Consider the following 20331-nt stretch of genomic DNA (forward strand, 5'->3'; position numbering starts at 1 on the left):
AACAACTCTTGCGGTTTTTTTCAGAAGTTTCTTTGCGTCACGATCAAATAACGTAAGTGACACCACACCGATAAAGTCTTGTACACTAATGGTGATTTTGAAACTAAAACCATTGATATACACAAATTCAGTAATATAAAATTAGAAAATTTAACCGAAGATTATAACAAAGTTTGTGATAATGATACGATGAATTCAAACAATACAGAAAAGATGATTCATAATGAAGGGGCAATAATTTCATGGACTTACTTGAGCTATTAAACTTCTGTTGATAGGAATAGGAATGTTGGTATCCCAACTACAATGAGTTGATCGGATGATTAAATTGAAAAAACAGAGTTGGAAAGAGGATATATAAAAAGTGATAAATCGCAAAAAGATGATATTCAGGAAACGATTTGTTGACGATTATATACATCTGTAATCTTTATCAAGTTAACAAAAAATGGGTAATTATTGGTCTGGTTTTAGGAGATAAAGATGAAAATTCTTTAAATGTAAATTTATCTACCGATTTGTTAAGGGGTTTTAATTTACCTATTTAATCTGTGGATTTATATGCATATATTTAGGGAGGGTAACATCTGATAGGTAGGATATGATTTAATATTTTAATTATGGAATATATATATATATCTTGTTTGAATTAACTTTTACTTCATTCATTAAATCAAATTCATCATAAACGAGGTTAAAGGTTATGATTATTAAACTGATAATTTTATGGGATTTGATATAATATCTATTATGAAAATTAAACGGGTATTAAAGATAACACCGAAAGTTACTTTTAGACATGGTAACGATTGATGGAAAAAAAGTTTTTACCAAAATTTTGGTAAGTAATGTCACAAAAAGTGATCTAAGGGTTGAAAATTTATGATCAAAATAAAATCAATGGCCCTGATTGTTTAAGACGATGTCATAAAGTTTCTCTTTTAATAATATTTAAAGACTATGAGAATCATGATCATGTGCTGCTTGTTAATAAAATCATATAATTAAAAATATTAAGAAATTTTATGTTATTTAAAATAACACACGACTGACATGAGCTTTTGAATAGTAGTAGAAATTGAAATTTAATTTCGGTAAATTAGCAGTGAACATCTTGAAAATTAATGTAGAATATATATATATATATATATATATAAGCAAGATCAATGGAGAACTAAATTGAGGAGAGAACCAACAAACTTTATATCTACAATGAATTTAGTTATCAAATTCAAATGTGCATATATATATATATATATATATATATATATATATATATATATATATATATATATATATATATATATATATATATATATATATATATATATATATATATATATATATAAGAATTGAAAAAAAAATTATAAGTTTTTACATATAAACCTTTTTTTGAAAATATATATACATGAAAAAATATGAATATACACTAAAAATGCATTTTTTTTGAAATTTCTTTTTAATTTTATTTTCGAAATATAGGGTATATTTTCATATATTTGAAAAAAAGCATTATTTTTTTATTTTTTTTAATCAACAAAGATATTCCTTACATTTTGAAATTAATATTTAAAAAAAGAATTTTTCAAAAAAAATGCATTTAATGCATATTTATATATTTTTTTGTGTATATACATATTTTTAAAAGACATGTGCATATGCACATGCATATTTTTTAAAAACATTTTTAATGCTTCTATATGTCTGAATAGGAGTAAGCATATACATATGCATATAAATAAATATATACATATACATAAAAATAAATATATGCATAAGGCAGTTAAATAAATATTATTATTATGCATATACATATGCATAAAAATAAGTATATGACGTATACATATTTATAAGTATATGCATATGCATATGAATAAGTGTATGGATATGCATATGCATATGCATAATAATAATTATATGATGATATACATATAAATAAGATATGCATAATAATAAGTATATGCATATAAATAAGATATGTATATGAATAAGATAAACATAATAATAAGTATATGCATATGCATAAGTATAAGTATATGCATATATATATATATATATATATATATATATATATATATATATATATATATATATATATATATATATATATATATGCATATCTGTAAGAATAAGTATAAGCATATAGATAAGAAGATGCATAAGCATATGCATAGGCATTAGAATAAGTATATGCATCTGCATATAAATAAGTATATGCATATGCATAAATATATAGATATGTATATGCATATACTTATTCATATGCATACGAATAACTATCTGAATATACATATATGTAAGAATAAGTATAAAATATATGCATATGCATATGTATATACATATGCATATGCATATACATTGTTACTAACTCGTTTGAGTGAGGCCAAGCTTTAGCAAAAAGCAATTTTTTATTTTATATTTTCATCTTCTATTTAAAAAAAAAAAAAGGAGACGGTCTCGCAAAACACATATAGATTTTGTTGTGAAAAAGAATCACAACTTTGTTTACATTACAAAAGAATAAAACAAAAAGAAATATATATATATATATATATATATATATATATATATATATATATATATATATATATATATATATATAAACATGAAGGGACATGGGTATAATGGGAAAAAGATTAATAATCAATATATGTTTTATCAAGAAGAATATTAATAGATAACACTCAAAGTAGTCAAATCCCAACTAAATGTCATATGAAAGCTAAACCAACAAAACATCCTCTTATTTCTAAAAATAAATATAAGGCTTGCTATATAGGAACTAAGAAAAAAAAAAGAGATTATAAGACACGGAAAAAAATGACTAATCAACTTTAAGTGTCAATCATATTTTTCAATATACAAACTTACTTAAACCTATCAACATGAAAACATGACAAAAAAACTCTCGTCATGATAGAACTATGGAATACCAATAATGTAAAAAAGGATATGATCATAAGATGTGAAAAAACCCCAACAAAATAAGAATTTTTATGAATTCATATGAGCCTAATTTAATAACATATACAAGAAGAGAATCACCAAAATCAATCCCAGAAGCAGCTATTATCAACACGAAAATGACCCTATCAGGTGTGAAGTGATCACGTGTCATTTTTCTGAATAGGTCAGTTACATAATGAGATTTACGGTCTTTGAATATTTGAAAATTTTGATTACTTAGAGCTTCGAAATCAGGCGATTAATCAAGAAAATTCATATCAAGTGATTACTTACAAGTGGGCTCGGAAGTAAACACTTTCAGGCAAAATCAAGAAAATTCATATTAGGTGATTAATCATAGAAATACAAACAAATTTGTGTGTGAACATAGGTGTAGGTAGGAGAAAGGGTCAATAAGTATCGAAAAATTTCAAGATAGTTGCAAAAGAACAAATAGATAAAGGATAAGATTACTTCTAAAGAACAGGTGATAAAACTATGAAAAAACTCATAGAGGAATTAAAACAAACACTTGGAGGGAGTAAAAATAAACAAAAGAAACCAACAAAGAAACCGGAAAGTTGTGCATAAGAACATAATTCATCTAATTGCTTAATGGATAATGATTTTGAAGGTTTATGTGAAACGATTAGTAAAAAAAAACAATGCATCATTCAAATGCATAAGATTTGTTTTCTTAAATTTTACTTCAAATTACTAAGTTTTCAATCGCTATAATTGAACAATGATTTAGTAATTAGTTTGATGATCACAAAACATGGAATTATGAATAATTTGAGTAATTTCAATGAAAACAAATCAATCCTAAACCTTAGAAGAAAGAAAAGAGATCAGATCAATAAAACCTAATGTCAACCCAACAAATACATAAAACAAAATGTTGTTTCATCTCGTTTAGATTTACATAAACATCAAAAAATGTATTGAACTTATTCAAGTCTTGTTGGCAGCCATGTCCGTGTATCGATAAGAAAAATCTTCCGGATTTGTCGGGTTTTCTAGTGGACGTACCCCTTGGTTTTGATAGTGAATGTTTTCGGAGTCGGTTCCAAAATTTAATGATGATTTTGAATCAGTTAATGATGATTCGGTTTCTGAAAAATGAAACTAGGATTGTTGATTCTAAGAATGTAGAGAAAACCCAGGTAGATGAAGAAGATGAGGTAGTTACAGAATTGGTTATAAAGAGTGTGGATTGGGGGAGGCGTTGTAATATGCATTCTGGGAAATGAGTGAGAGATGAAGAGTACCTAATTTATAAACATGGATGTTGCCCTTAGGTCTAAGCTTCAAAGATTCAAAAATGTTTGTTTTTCGAAAAAAAATAATAATAAACTTATGCATCTGGTAGATGCACGGTTCATTGGTTCACTCCCTAAGAGAGAGTTTGATGTTAAACTTCATTACACACACACAAACAAACAAACATACATGCATACACACACACACACACACTAGATGTGTACCTACGCTAAACGGCAGCGAATAATAGCTCGTTTGTCGAATAGTTTCTTATGGAGAAATAATTATAGATTTTATAATTAATATTATGTAATAAAAAAATTATTACTTTTAAATAAAATATTTATGTTTATATCTTATATTTATATTGTCTGAAATCTCTCTCTCTCTCTCTCTCTCTCTCTCCCTCGATATCTCAGTCCCTTGTGATTTGATTTCTCATTCTTGAGTATCGTTAGCGAAGCACTGAAATGTTGGAAGGAACCATCAAGATAAGGATTAAGTGTCGAAGTTATGCTCTTTGTTTTCCAAGTCATTCGAAAATCGAGTAAGTTTTAATTTTTCTTAAGTATAAATTGATATGAAAGTATAAATGAGATTAATGAAGGATCTAGTTATTAGTTACTAGAGTCAATAGTTATTAATCTGTAATAATATTATAAGTTAATATGTGTTTTGCATGTCTGCTCGCAGTTGAACCGCATTTTGATGTTCAACTAACTACCAAATGAGTTACACTAACACATTTATTACGTTAGTTGTATCTATATATGGGTTGATCCTGCATGACCCTGACAAGGGAAATGGTCTATATTTAGAATGATCACTAAAAGAGAAAATGGTAAAAAATTATCATGAATGACCCTATAACGCGAAATGATCAATATGTCATGAGTGATCATGTAAGGAAAACTGATAGTATTGGTAGTAATATTATGTGTTAGAATCCGCGTATTACGTGATTATGTAAATTTATACGTTATTTGAAGGTATATGGTTAATATAATGAGTGAGTTTTGTGTAGACTCACTAAGCATTTTCGCTTACCTGTTGTTTATTAATTTTTTCAGGATTATCAAAGAAGAACCCAACTTGACTGCAACAACATCCACATTAAAATTTTAAAACTACTTTGAAAATATAAAGTCTTTCGTTGTTTACTTTCAATGACAATGCTTTATGTAACACTGGAAAGGAATGATTTTTATAAATGATATTTTATTATCAACTTTTAATTGGGACCAAACAAATCTTTTATCCTTTTGTAATTAGGGTGTTACATATCTCCTTCAATGCTTACTTGAGCTTTAATGATGAAATCGTAAAGGGTGATGAAATCCTAGTTCTTATATGCTTTCATGGAAGGAAATTCTTAATGATGTGTTGTAATAAGCTTAGTGATTATGATTCAAGTGGCATATATACAAATCATGGTTAATCTCTTAAATTTTGAGAAGATGGGTTCAAGCCCTATTTTTGGTAAATGATGATATAAGTGAAATTATATCTTCATTGATCAAGATACATACATGATTTAGACGTGAATCATTATGAGTTTTGATGAAGGAATTAATTTGTGGGGTTAAGTCATGTATAAATGACTTTTACCTTGAGTTATGGTACTTGAATTGGTGAATTGATTAATATGATAGAGCTAAGTGTTGGATTAGGTGTCTAAGCACATAACTGTTATTGGCATGCACTTGACCCGAGAGTAGCATGATCCATTTGGGTTGCATGACATCGGAACACTTTGAATAGACTTTTGTGAGAAGAGGATATTTATGATTTATTAATATATTATAATTTCTAATATATTAATATGAAATCATATTATTTAATTAGTATTGATCAAGAATTAGTTTGAAATTAATTTTGTGACCAAAATAGACTAATTAAATAAATGCTAATTGATTTCGTAAATCATTCATTGTTATAAAGTGGGCTTATGATCCATAGTTCTTCATGTTGGGCTAAACCCATGGATACTCCATGGAGGTTAAAACCCATGGATCATGAGGAATATGGAAAGTCATGAGTTACATGGTGTAACCTTAATGTGCACACTATATAAAGAAGCCTCATACTAGCAAAATCGGCACATAAGATACACAAGTAAGGGCTAGCCGATTTGGTACAATATAATCTTCTCTCAAGTTATTCCAATTGTTGGTGGTTTTATGTGATTCCATTTGAGGTGAAACACTTGGGGCACTAAGTTCTTAAAGGTCCAAGGCCTCTAACTACAACAAAAGGTATGTCATCTAACGTGTTTTATTACCCAAGTATCAATGTTTTGTATGCTAGTTAGGGTAATACCTTGGAAATTTCAATCTTACATGTATAATAGAGAAAACATAGATCCAAGGTATTTAGGGTTGCATGTACACCTTAGGAGTGTTAGAATGCTCAAAACCCGACAGTGGTATCAGAGACTAGGCTTGTTTTCAATTATACTTGATGCTACTTGCTTGGAAACGCTTTAAAAATCGATTTTCTATTGTTCTGGACAGTGGACTCATCGAGTCGACTGGGGGACTCGCTGAGTCCAAGCACAAACTCATCCAACTGCCGAGTTGGTGCCCCAGAATGTAGTTTTTCAAGTTTTTTTGGTTGGAATTGGACTAGGATCAATACCCTAAACTATTTTTGAACTTATAAACTTGTTTTTGATGTGGTAATGATCTTGCTTATCCAATTTATAAGATAATTGTCAAAGTTTCATGTTTTGTATTAATTTATATGGTTAGGCTAATTACATAAAATTTGTTTGATGTGAATTGTCTTGTTCTTATGAGTTTAATTTAGATCATAGACAAATTGTTTGATTTTCTTTTTAGAATTTTGATCTAAATGATTTTGATGAATTCCATAACTTTTCCTCAAGTTATGGAAAATGAAAAGTTTTCTTTTAAAGAGATCATTAAACTCATAGGTTATGAACTTGAAGAGTCTTTTTCCCATAAATGGTTTTATGAACTCCATAACTTGTCCTCAAGTTATGGAATGTCAAAAGTCTTTTCACTAAAATCTTTATTAAACTCATAAGTTATGGATTCCAAAAGGTTTTGATAATTACATAAATTGCCCTCAAGTTTTGGAATTTGTAGATGTAAAAGTCTAACTTTTGAAACATTTAATTCTAAACCCCTAGAATTTTAAAGTTTAAAATTCTACCCTTATACTATTATAATATTATAGGTTTAATATATATATATATATATATATATATATATATATATATATATATATATATATATATATATATATATATAAGAACAAATTAAGTCAGTCTTACCGTTAGTAGGCCTCATTCACGAATCCGGTCTATAAGCGGGGTATAAGGTTACTGCCTATAAAATGACAGTTTAATGAGTGTCCACTCTCACCCACCGCTTCCTTGACTGGTGGAAGGTCATTAGCCGAACGGGTAGGATAGGACTCTAATTCTCCCTTCATTAAAAGTATAATGATAAATATAAAGTAACTAAATGCTTATAAATTCCCAATCTTAGTTACTTAGGAAAATGTGAATATGGTGCTAACCCATGAAATTGCACTTTTCACCTTGTTAAGCCGCTAGTGGAGCGTGTATGGTTAACCGACACACTAATTTGGACTGACAGAGCGTGGCAAAGGGTAGTTTGATATTAATCATAGATCAATGGAGCGTGTGTTTTTAGTTGGCACATTGATTAGGTGGTTGTAACATTGGGTGTACCAAGCTAATTTGCATGGTTATTCACACCTTGTTTGTGATCCTCAACATCCCAGTCACAAACTTGAAGGGCACAATCGATATTTAAACATGTCATTGAATTGTTCAATGAATCTCAAAGGATCTAGGAGTTTCAATTCACTTAAAACCTAAAACTCTTTTTCGTTTTTCGTAGTGGAAATTGGTAAATCGTCATTTACCTATGTTTAAATATTTTCAGTTTGGATTACGACATCCCTCTTCCAAATTGTAAAATATTGTGTTGGTTCCTAGCCTTAATATTTCATTTGGGGTGCTATATTAAGGACTTAAATCAACTAACTTGAATTTCTCCCATTGTAAATGTCTAGTTCAGACAATTGTGGTGTTCCCAAATCCTTTGGAACAAGCTTTCCTCTTGAAGATGATGTCCAACGGTTGGATCGTGGGAGTCATACTTCACTTCCTCCACCTCCTCCAATAATTCTACATAACCCACAAGTTCAAGGTTACTCAAGCCCTACTTGCAATGAAACATCAAGATGGAAGGCCTGTGTGTACTCACGTATTGGAGATGAAGTCACTTATTGACAGGCTGAGAGTATTGAGTGTCGTTGTCTCGAGGAAGTTGGCGGTTGACTTGGTTCTTCATTCACTTCCTGAGTCATATAGTGAGTTCATTAAGGACTACTATGTGACAAACCACGACATAACCCTTATTGATCTTACCTATTTGCTTGTTGTTGTTGAATTAACAATGATGTGGAGCACTGTAAAGCAAATTTGATGGGAAGATCTACTCCCCAAACTTCCATGGACTTTGACAATGGAAACATTAGAAGTATAGAAAAGATTTCTCTTTCCAACGGAAAGAGAAAGGCTAAGTCTGAGATTGTTCTATGTACCATTCCCAAAGAGCCCATATGTTTCTGTTGCCAAGAAAAGGTTACGAATGTAACATCCCCCAAGCTGACCTGACTACCTGAAAGATCTGAGAAAAGGTAGAATCGAAAAGTTTGACTCTGCTTCAGGTAAGTATACTATCTAACTCTATTAAGTTTCTAGTTGTTGATTCTTAATACATGATGTGACAAGGTTGCATTTTGATGTTTTGTAGGATCATGCAAAGGGAAGGAAGATTAAAGGAAGAGTATGATGAATCTGATCGCGAAGATGGATTTCAATCACATGGTTCTAAGATCGAATTTTTGAGTTGTTGCTTAAGAGTTATGATAGATTGCTAGGAAATATATAATAACATAGTTTTCATTTGTAATTGCATTGTAAGGAAAAGTTTTTTCCGTATTTTATAAAAACAGATAAAATTTTGTTTTATTTTAATATCTCCTTGCAGTGGCATTTGTGAAAGATTGATGTTTGTATGTTTCTATGTTAGCAATATGAATTTGATTCTTTCGTTTGTGGTAGTGTCAAGGATTTTCCAAATAAGGAAAGATTCTCATCACCCAAATTTCAATTGGACAGAAACTTGGAATCATGCAAGTTGTATTGCATGATGAATGAGAATTTTCATCTTTGGTAAATTAAGACTGATTCCTTGTTCACATGTATATGTGAGTCAATTGAAGGACTAGGGGATCGGGTACACTAGGTGTGCGCTGGTCAACGATCCACCACAAAGATCAATAAGACTATTTTTCATGATTTACTAAAATTTAGTAAACATGGTTATGCTTACAAGTTTAAGTATAATTCTGAAACATTGGAAAAGGTTCATTGTATGGTAGGACGAATAAGAAGAATCAAATTAGGCAGAAAGATAAAACTTTCTCCAATTTGAAAATATGGGAGAGTACTTTAGTATCGTGTTTTATGATCATCTTAATTATTATGGAAAACCATATCACAATTGATCCTCTAAGGAAATCTTAGTGCATTCTTATGGCTAAGAAGATGATTCATGAACTGTTTAAATGGTTAAATAAAAAAGGTGAATCATACCTTGTCCCAAAACAAGTCTTAGAGTCATCCTCCAAGATTGTAACCTTAAGTGACATAATCTTAAGAAAGGTTTGAAACACTTATCAAATGTAGAGTAAAAGTTTTCTGATCTTGTACATTTGAAATTGGTAAGTTGTGATGTTTTTTTGGATAAAACAAAGACCAACTAAGGCCAATTGTGTGAAGTGTTTGTCTTGATAAGAACCCACACTAACTCTTGAATATTTGATTTGTCAAGGAGTGATTCATAACAAGAGTATCTTACATGTCAAGAGGGCAGTGGGAGTCTTAAAGATCTTGACAACTTTCAAGAACTGATCGAGAATAAACCTATTGTTTATCACTAGCACACGACTTGAGGTTTATAGCCTATCGTGTTGACATATTCTTATTTCTGTGTCCATTCCAATTAAATTTGACTATGCATGTGAGTTCTGTGAGTTCTCAATTGTTTGCATAACTACTTGGAAGCAATGACAGGCCCTTGTGCTGCCAGATGGCAAGAAATTAAGATTGAGCAAGTTTGGTCCATATGAGTTTGGATTTGTCACTAAGTGTCATAAGGTTTCTCTCCGATTCATGAAAATAATAGTGAGAAAACGCTTTCACTAAGTAGATTTTAAGGAGATAGCAATTGTGATATTTTCATTTTCGAATTCGATTATGATTACCACATCCCTTTTTATAATTCAAATTGTGAGAAATGGCAAAAGGGCTGAGCATTTGAGGGTTATTGCTATAAGTTCTTAAATTGTTTAGACACACATGTGAGCTATCTAAGGAAAGGTGTTTGAGAAGCCTAGATAAAGTCTTATGAAAGAATCTCATATCATAAATCTGAACTTTGGTAAGAAAGTCAACAAAGTGTTGATTTCTAGAAGTCCAGCTGATTTTTGAGTACGTGTCAAAGCTAGTAGTGTAACACCCATAAATTTACGCCAAAGTTAAACTTTTAATACTAACAAAAGAGTCAAATAGTATTTGTTTTTACAAAACATTTCCAATTCATTTATCATCAAAGTGTCCCAAAATAGATCATGAGGATGAGGAGCGGTAAGGTCACGCCTTCGCCTTCCCTCGCTCTCCTGAAGTACCTGAAACAATAAACTGAAAACTGTAAGCCCGAGGGCTTAGTGAGCTACCCCCAAAATACCAATACCACACTGGCAGAGACCATAGCCATACGATCAATCAAACAACATACATATTGGGCCATCGGCCGGACTGGTCCGCCCTATTGGGCCTACAGTCTATCTGAATCTATCCCGAGCCTTCGGCATGACTGGTCCGTCGTGTGGGCCTACAATCTCCCTGGACCGCTCAGAGGGTGTGTTGGCCTTCAGCACAAAGCAGGACCGCCTCAACCCAGCCAACAAGTAACTAACCATGTACGCATACTATCATATACTGGCATGTACACATAGCAAACATATCTATCTCATTGACCATCAATCATAGAGTTTCACTCATAGCTAGAGTATCGACCTAACAGGTCACTAACATACCAATCCTCACGGGCCATAAAAGCATAACATACTATCTATCTTGATTCCAATCCAATAGATCAGATTCTTATGCAGCATACCATAACTACCGATCTCTAGTATAACAACCATCCTAAGAAGGATAAGTTCTAGCAAAGCAATAACATAACACCCATCCTAAACCAGGATGAAATCTAACATGGCAATAACAAAGCAACCATCCTAACCCAGGATATAAATCATAAAGGGCCGACCTTGGTGCCGTAGACCCTATCGATATAGTGAGGATAACTCACCTCGCAGATGTCGATAGAAATGCAAACTCCAACTATTGGATCACTTGACACCGGCTCCACCACCTATAACCCTAGCACAATATACTCACAAGTTCTTACTCTTATGAGACACCCCATAACCTACTAGTCATTCCTTGATCAAGGTCAAAGTCCTTGGTCAAGGTCAGCAGTACATGTTGACCTCAACTCGCCGAGTACACTCAGCGGCTCGCCGAGTCTTTGAAGCACATACCAACTCGCCGAGTCATCGGGGTGACTCGTCGAGTTCCTTCTAATCCTGATCAAGTCTCAAGGCCACTCGTCGAGTTTTCTCCTTGCAACTCGACGGGTATACATGCAAACATATCCTTGGCGAAAACTCATACAAGTCGCCGAGTTGTTCTTCAACTCGTTGAGTTTCATGACCATCTTCATCTAACTCGCCGAGTTGTTCAACCAACTCGTCAAGTTCACAGCTCCCTTCAACTGACTCGCCGAGTTGTTCATCCAACTCACCGGGTCCAATGCATATCTTCATATGACTCGCTGAGTCAGCTTTGCGACTCGCCGAGTTTCTTCAGTCAATTTAACATGCAGACGTCTATAAGCCATGGCAAGGTCCCAAATTGTAGATCTAGCTTCCTTAAGCCTGCTTATCACGTAAAGTTTCAAACTTTACGTGCATGCATTGCCTTACAAGCTCCAAATGCCAAAACCAAGCTCTTAATGGGTGCTCATGGACCAAGGGGACCTTAAACTCGACTAAAGCTCGAACTTTATGCTCGACTAATCCAAAGAGGGTCCAGATCTGAAGTTACAACTTCTGATCTAGCCCATAGATTGCCATACCAGCTTGGTCCCTTTTCAAAAACCCTAGAACTCATTCAAAGATGAGGTCTAACTGAAATAACTAAGGGAAATGGTCAATTACCTTCCCAAGAGATGTCCACAGAAGAAGAAATCGGATCTCTTTCCCAGCTCCTTGCCTAAATCACTTGATTCACCAAACTTTTCCACCAAAATCCTCTCTCAAACTTCAACATACAAAGGGCACACACACACAATATAGAGATGCAAAGGGGGCTGCCAAAGAACTAAAAGAGGATTGAGCTTCTTTAAATAGGGGTGCAAACCCTGGAACTTAGGGTTTCACTCTCCAGCTCCTACTCGTCGAGTCCAACAAAGGACTCGCCGAGTAGGCCACTTAATTCGCGATCCGACCCGCTGCTACTCGACGAGTAGAGCAACCAACTCGTCAAGTAGGGCCATTTGAGAATTTGAGAATTTGAGTTACCTTTTTCATGAATCAAGATCCATTTTCATCGAACGAATCAAATTTGGAAGATCTTGGTTCTTTTTTTGGAATGAGAAAATCTCCAAATCGAACATTGTACCACCCACCATGCGAGATGTACAACTCGTTCTTCGTGTTCTTCAACGATCCAAGAACATCTTCAAAAGAACCACCAACACATTTGGGTTTTGACTTCAAATTCAATGCAACCTTTGGAGATTGTTGCTTTGGAACCCAAATTTGTTTCACGGATTTCGGCTTCACAACATTTGACGATTTTTGTGAGGAAACCCGCTTGTTTTTGCGATTGATCTTCTTCTTCTTTTTCTTTCACATCTTTTTGCATCTTGAAGACTTGACTTCATGAACAAACCCACTTTCCACAACATCAACTTTGTGAATTTGAATCAAATCTTTTGGAGTTTGATATTTGTGATTTTCTTGGATCACCGACTTCCGATAAGGAATCATTCCTTCAAACGAATTACAAGAACACAAAATATCACCAGTTTGAACTCCAATTGAGCAAAAAACTTTTTCATCTTGAGAATCAACTTGGATCTTCTTATCATGAACTTCAAGAACATCAAGAACATCACATTGAACTCCATTGTCTTGAACTTCAACAAACTTAAGAGCACGAAGATCATTTGGGTTTTCAATTAGAGAAATGTATTTCTTATTGAACAAATCTCGTTCTTCTCCTTCCTTTTGATTTCTACTACGAACTAATATGGACAAGGCAATTTTATTCAACCATGCAATCTTACAAATTAGTTGAAATACCAAGCTTCCATGATCATCCTTCAAACCTCCATAAGAAACCATATTACCCCATGAAATCAATTTCCTTAACACCAACCCATAAAATTGATCTTCATTGACTTTGTATTTGATATCTTCAACAATCACAATCCAAGAATCATATGGCAAATCCACCATGATCACAAAAACTTGAAGATTTCTAGAGAGAGAAAGTGATTTTGAATGGCTTTTCTAGAAAGAGAAAGTAAAAATCACTTGAATTCTAGTGAAGAAAATCAAATTATGAATAAAATCAAAGATGAATTCGATTTCTAGAATCCAAAAACTGTCTAAACCGCGAAGATCCAAGATCATAAAATGAATCACCAAATCAAGAAAGCCATCAAGGATCAATTCTTGATCAAATCAAGAACACCCGCTCTGATACCAATTGTTGTGGTGTTGATTATGATGGCATGTGCGGAATTAGAAAGATCTAGTGAATCATCATGTAAAATCAAGAACACAAGGAGTAAAAAAATCTGTGTAAGCTCATATTAGATCTAGAAAGAATATACAAATGGGTTTGTACAAAGTTTCTCTCTCTAGTCTAACACTCCAAATGGTTCCTAACATAATGAGAGTCACTCACGTCCTATTTATAGGAAAGACTCAACCCATTTACACATACAAGAGGGTAAGCCTAAAACAACACATCCAAGCATGACTTTGTACCCTAACATTAAAAACCCAAAAATATTTTTATTTAAATTATTACCTGAGAATCGGCGCGTTACAACTCTCCCCCACTCGAACTAGACTTCGTCCTCGAAGTCCGTTGGGATAAACAGCACCGGATAATGCTCGCGCATCTCTGCATCCGGCTCCCACGTCCACTCGGATCCCTTCCGATGTTCCCATTGTACCTTTACCAAAGGTATTTCCTTGTTCCGCAGAATCTTCTTCTTTCTTTCCAAAATCGCCACAGGCCTTTCCATATAGTTCAAGCGTTCGTCGACCTGGATATCGTCCAACGACACCACTGCCTCCTGGTCCATGACGCACTTTCGTAATTGCGAAACATGAAATGTGTTGTGGATCCGACTAAGTTCCTCCGAAAGCTCTAGCCTATAAGCAACCCTGCCAACCCTGGCAACAATCCTAAACAGCCCAATGAATCGGGGACCCAATTTTCCCCTCTTCCTAAAACGGATCACACCCTTCCAGGGTGAGACCTTCAGGAGAACCATGTCACCCACCTGAAACTCCAGCTCAGATCGACGCCGGTCAGCATAACTTTTCTGTCGGCTCTGAGCGGTCTGCAGCCGCTGTCTAATCTGCTGTATCATCTCGATAGTTTGCAGAACTACCTTTGTCCAACCCATCACCCTGTGCCCAACCTCGCCCCAACAGACTGGGGTCCTATACTTCCGCTCATACAACAACTCGAAAGGCGGGGCACCAATACTGGAATGATAGCTGTTGTTGTAGGCGAACTCCACAAGCGGTAGGTGGGAATCCCAACTACCACCAAAATCGATGACGCACGCCCTCAACATATCTTCGAGGGTCTGAATGGTCCGCTCACTCTGCCCATCAGTCTGCGGATGGAACGTTGTACTGAAATGCAGTCTTGTACCTAGTTCCTCATGGAACTTCTGCCAAAAACGGGAAGTAAATCGTACATCCCGATCGGAAACTATGGAAACTGGAACCCCATGGCGAGAGATGATCTCGCGGACGTATAGGTCGGCCAACTTCTCCGCCGACGAACTCTCCCGAATAGCTAGGAAATGGGCACTCTTGGTCAATCAATCCACAATGACCCATATAGCGTCGAATCCCTTTGCCGTCTTTGGCAACTTTGTGACGAAATCCATCGTAATCCGTTCTTATTTCCACATGGGTATCTCCAGGGGCTGCAACTTACCATGCAGCCTCTGGTGCTCGGCCTTGACCATTCTGCAGGTCAAGTACCTCTCAATGTACCAAGCAATATCTTGCTTCATACCAGGCCACCAATAACCCAAACTCAAATCTCGGTACATCTCGGTAACCCCCGGGTGAATAGAAAAACGAGACTTACGAGCCTCCTCCATCACTGTCTGTCTAACTCCTTCGGTCATCGGAACCCAAACCCGACCATATCGGGTTAGTAGCCTGCGGCTATCCTGAACAAACCGGGCGCTTTCGCCCTTAATCCTTTCCAATTTCCTGTTCTCCGGTTTCATACCCTCGATCTGAGCATCTCTGACCAAACCCACCAGCGGGGAATCCACCGCTATCCTCATACACCTGGCTGGGGTAGGAGGCCCAACTGACTTGCGGCTCAGAGCGTCCGTGACCACATTCACTTTACTAGGATGGTAAAGGATCTCACAATCATAGTCCTTGACTACATCCAGCCACCTGCGCTGCCTCATATTCAGGTTCGGCTGATCCATAATATACCTCAAACTCTTGTGATCTGTGTATATGGTACAACGGACCCCGTACAGATAGTGCCTCCAAATCTTGAGAGCGAAGACCACCGCTCCCAACTCAAGATCGTGCGTGGGGTATCTCGTCTCATGCAGCTTCAACTGCCGTGATGCATAAGCTATCACCCACCCCCTCTGCATGAGGACTGCCCCTAAGCCTGAGATGGACGCATCACAATATACCACGAAATCCTCCACTCCCTCGGGGAGTGTCAACATCGGTGCCTCACATAACCGCTGCCGAAGGGTCTCAAATGCCCTCTGCTGCTCCTGGCCCCACCGGAAGTCCACCCCCTTTCTCTTCAGACGAGTGAGGGGTACAACAACTTTGGAGAAATCACGAATGAATCTCCAATAATACCCTGCTAAGCCCAGAAAACTCCTGATGTCTGAGGGAGATCTCGGAGCCTCCCACTGCATAACCGCCTCCAACTCGTCAAGTTCACGACTTCCTTCAACTGACTCGCCGAGTTGTCCATCCAACTCACCGGGTCCAATGCATATCTTCATATGACTCACTGAGTCAGCTTTGCGACTCGCCGAGTTTCTTCAGTCAATTTAACATGCAGACGTCTATAAGCCATGGCAAGGTCCCAAATTGTAGATCTAGCTTCCTTAAGCCTGCTTATCACGTAAAGTTTCAAACTTTACGAGCATACATTGCCTTACAAGCTCCAAATGCCAAAACCAAGCTCTTAATGGGTGCTCATGGACCAAGGGGACCTTAAACTCGACTAAAGCTCGAACTTTATGCTCGAATAATCCAAAGAGGGTCCAGATATGAAGTTACAACTTCAGATCTAGCCCATAGATTGCCATACCAGCTTGGTCCCTTTTCAAAAACCCTAGAACTCATTCAAAGATGAGGTCTAACTGAAATAACTAAGGGAAATGGTCAATTACCTTCCCACGAGATGTATACAGAAGAAGAAATCGGATCTCTTCCCAGATCCTTGCCAAAATCACTTGATTCACCAAACGTTTCCACCAAAATCCTCTCTCAAACTTCAACACACAAAGGCCACACACACACAAGATAGAGATGCAAAGGGGGCTGCCAAAGAACTAAAAGAGGCTTGAGCTTCTTTAAATAGGGGTGCAAACCCCGGAACTTAAGGTTTCACTCTCCAGCTCCTACTCGCTGAGTCCAACAAAGGACTCGCCGAGTAGGCCACTTAATTCGCGATCCGACCCGCTGCTACTTGTCGAGTAGGGCCAAAAACCCAAAAATATTTTTATTTAAATTATTACCTGAGAATCGGGGCGTTACAAGTGGGGGCATAAATGTTATGCTAGTAACAAAATAATTATTATGCTACTGGGAGCATAATTATTATTGTTGCAAGTTAGCAATGTTAATTATAGAAAACAAAAGTTTCAATTTGCAAAGATGTAGGGTTTGAAAAGTTGTTTTGTTGTAATTAAGGGAGAGGAATCCATACTTCATTTCAAATCTTAAAGCTTAGATTGAGATTTTAATCAATTTTAGTCATATATATATATATATATATATATATATATATATATATATATATATATATATATATATATATATATGAATGTTATGTTTGAATGGTTCAACATAAGGAAATTCTATATATGGAAAGGTTAATTGCATTCTAAAAAAAATTGGTTATGATTACGGCATCCCTCTTCATAATCCAAATTTTAAGAACACGGCAAATAGATATAGTATAGCAAAAGACTGATCAAGTATCATGTCTTTATGTGAGACATTATGAATCGTATCCCATATGCTTCAGGTATAGGATCGATTGCATATGCTATAATATTCTCGTGTTCTAAATTTTTTAAAAAGCCTAGGAAGTTAAGAGGGAAAAAGCACTAGATCTCGTTATGACTAAAGTGGTTGAGCAACTGTTAAAGACAATCTAAGGTTTGCCAAGGATTGTTCGCTTAAGGACAATTGGAAGTATAGTAATGGATGGACCATGTTGACATTATTATGAATAGACAGGATTCTATTAATAATGAGTTGTCGTATGACAAATATGGAATGTTTCCATATTGGGAGTTGAAGAATAGATGAAAAAGTTAGAAACTTTTATGCAAGAAGGATGTTCAAAGGAATGTACTTTGAATTTGAGACTTCATTTCCATGGAATTGTCTTGTATAAATCTCCAAAGGGTTTGTAATATCATTGGTCAAGTCTCTGTGACTTTTCATGACTGTGATGCTTTTAGATGTTTATTGACATACTCTGATTTCATTATGGTTTATGATATTTTTTAAATAATGGTTTTATTAATATAAAAATCGATAGTTTTGGTCTTAATTTTTGGGACATTATCAGAGCCTTGGTTTAAGGGACTCAACATAGTCTCGGGTATGTCTGAACTCAAACTAAGGATTTGGTAGATTTTACAAAACAAAAATATTTTATAAAAAAGAGTTTCTAATAAAAGAAAAGGATGTGGTGCATGTAATCGACCGAGCTCAAGTAAGTTTTCCCAAAATACTCATACATGTTTATGTTATGCTTTGAATTGTGAATTTGTGAATCGCATGTTGGATTTAGGCTAAGGATCTAGGAGAGATGCCTTTATATGTCTGGTATATGAGCTTTTAGACTTGCATGCTAGTACTGATCGGTCAGTGATAGGATGACATGTGTAGGTTATGCTTGATTCTGATTACTCAATGCTCGAATGTTGCTTGCTTTGTTCTTTTTAGTTCTCATTAACTTCAGCTAACTAGTTAGTGAATATGCTAAGTTACATATTATTGAGACTAAATAATTTTATAAGGTAAGGTTTAACTCTATTGCGTAGCTCTTGTTTGAGTCCAACCGTTGTAGTCTGAGATCTTTCATTCAAAGAATTATCTGATGTTGATAATATGTAATTATATTTGTGAGCTAGTTAGAGGATGTTAGAGGGAGTTCCTTTTGCAGCTGATGATAGAGATTAGTGTGGCGTTTGCCCTAGGAAAATGTAGGAAGAGATTTAGTGTTGGGAGCCTTCTCTTGTTGAGGGTTGTATGTAGGGATAAGGAGTGACTTAACAGATTCACAACGACCCTTAAGGAAAGTACAGATAGATGTGGAAGGTAGTATGGGTTCGTACTACTGGAAGCAAATGAACCGTACTCGAGTCAAGGAGAGCTGCGATTATACCAGGAAGCTTGTAGAGTATGAGACTCCTCGATATATATATATATATATATATATATATATATATATATATATATATATATATATATATATATATATATATATATATATATATATATTCTGATGGTTTGCATGGTCCATTTTCAGTATGGTGGCCACAAGAGGTGGTTCTGGCAGTGGTTCTGGTTTCGGGAGGGTATCATGGAGGTGTTGGATAAGGGCTTGGGCTCTTTCCGTTTGAAGATGGTGGCATTGATCGGAGCACGTTCGTTGACTTTCTGTGAGTTTTGAGCATGCGGGGATCCGAAGTACTTCGAGGAGAAGGACCCGATCGCAAGTAGGCGTTGGTTAGTAGATGTCGCTAATGACTTTCGCACTAGTGGTTGTCCCCAAGGGGAAAAGGTCAAACTTGATTCCTATATTCTGAAAGACAAAGCTCGAGATTGATGTGAGGAGGTTGGACGCGTCATAGGAGACGCGACAGTTGATTCAATGAAATAGGATGATTTTGGGATGAGATTTTTGAGTTGAGTTTGCACCATTGATTGCAGTGCAAAAATTGGCGAGGGAGTTCTAGGGCCTTCGCTAGACTACTAAGATAGTGGTTGAGATCACCGCTATGTTCCAGGAGAGGGAGTTGTAGGTTACGCACTATGTGGTGGATGAGGAGATGAAGAAGGCGAGATACCATGAGATGTTGAAGAGTGATATCTGACAGTTTGTGAGGCGATCCAGTTTCAGGAAACTGGAGGATATCATTGCAAGAGCTAGAGAGAGGGAGATTGATTTAGAGATGTAGATGAAGAGGAAGCCGGATCAGGCTCAGGGTTCAGGGAGTTTGGGCAAGAGACCCAAGGTATTTGATTCGAGACCGAGAGGCCAACAGGGTCGGAGTCGTTATAGCAAGTGTGGCAAGATGCATGATGGGGCGTGCAGGGTGGGTGGTTCTAGTAGCTTCAAGTGCGGCCGAACGAATCATATTATCAGGGATGGTACTGGTACTACCACCACCACCCCGATATCTGATCTAATTTTCTTCCATTGCAATAAAA

This window comes from Lactuca sativa, chromosome 4 (genome assembly GCF_002870075.4).
Source record: "Lactuca sativa cultivar Salinas chromosome 4, Lsat_Salinas_v11, whole genome shotgun sequence".
Classification (NCBI taxonomy): domain Eukaryota; kingdom Viridiplantae; phylum Streptophyta; class Magnoliopsida; order Asterales; family Asteraceae; genus Lactuca; species Lactuca sativa.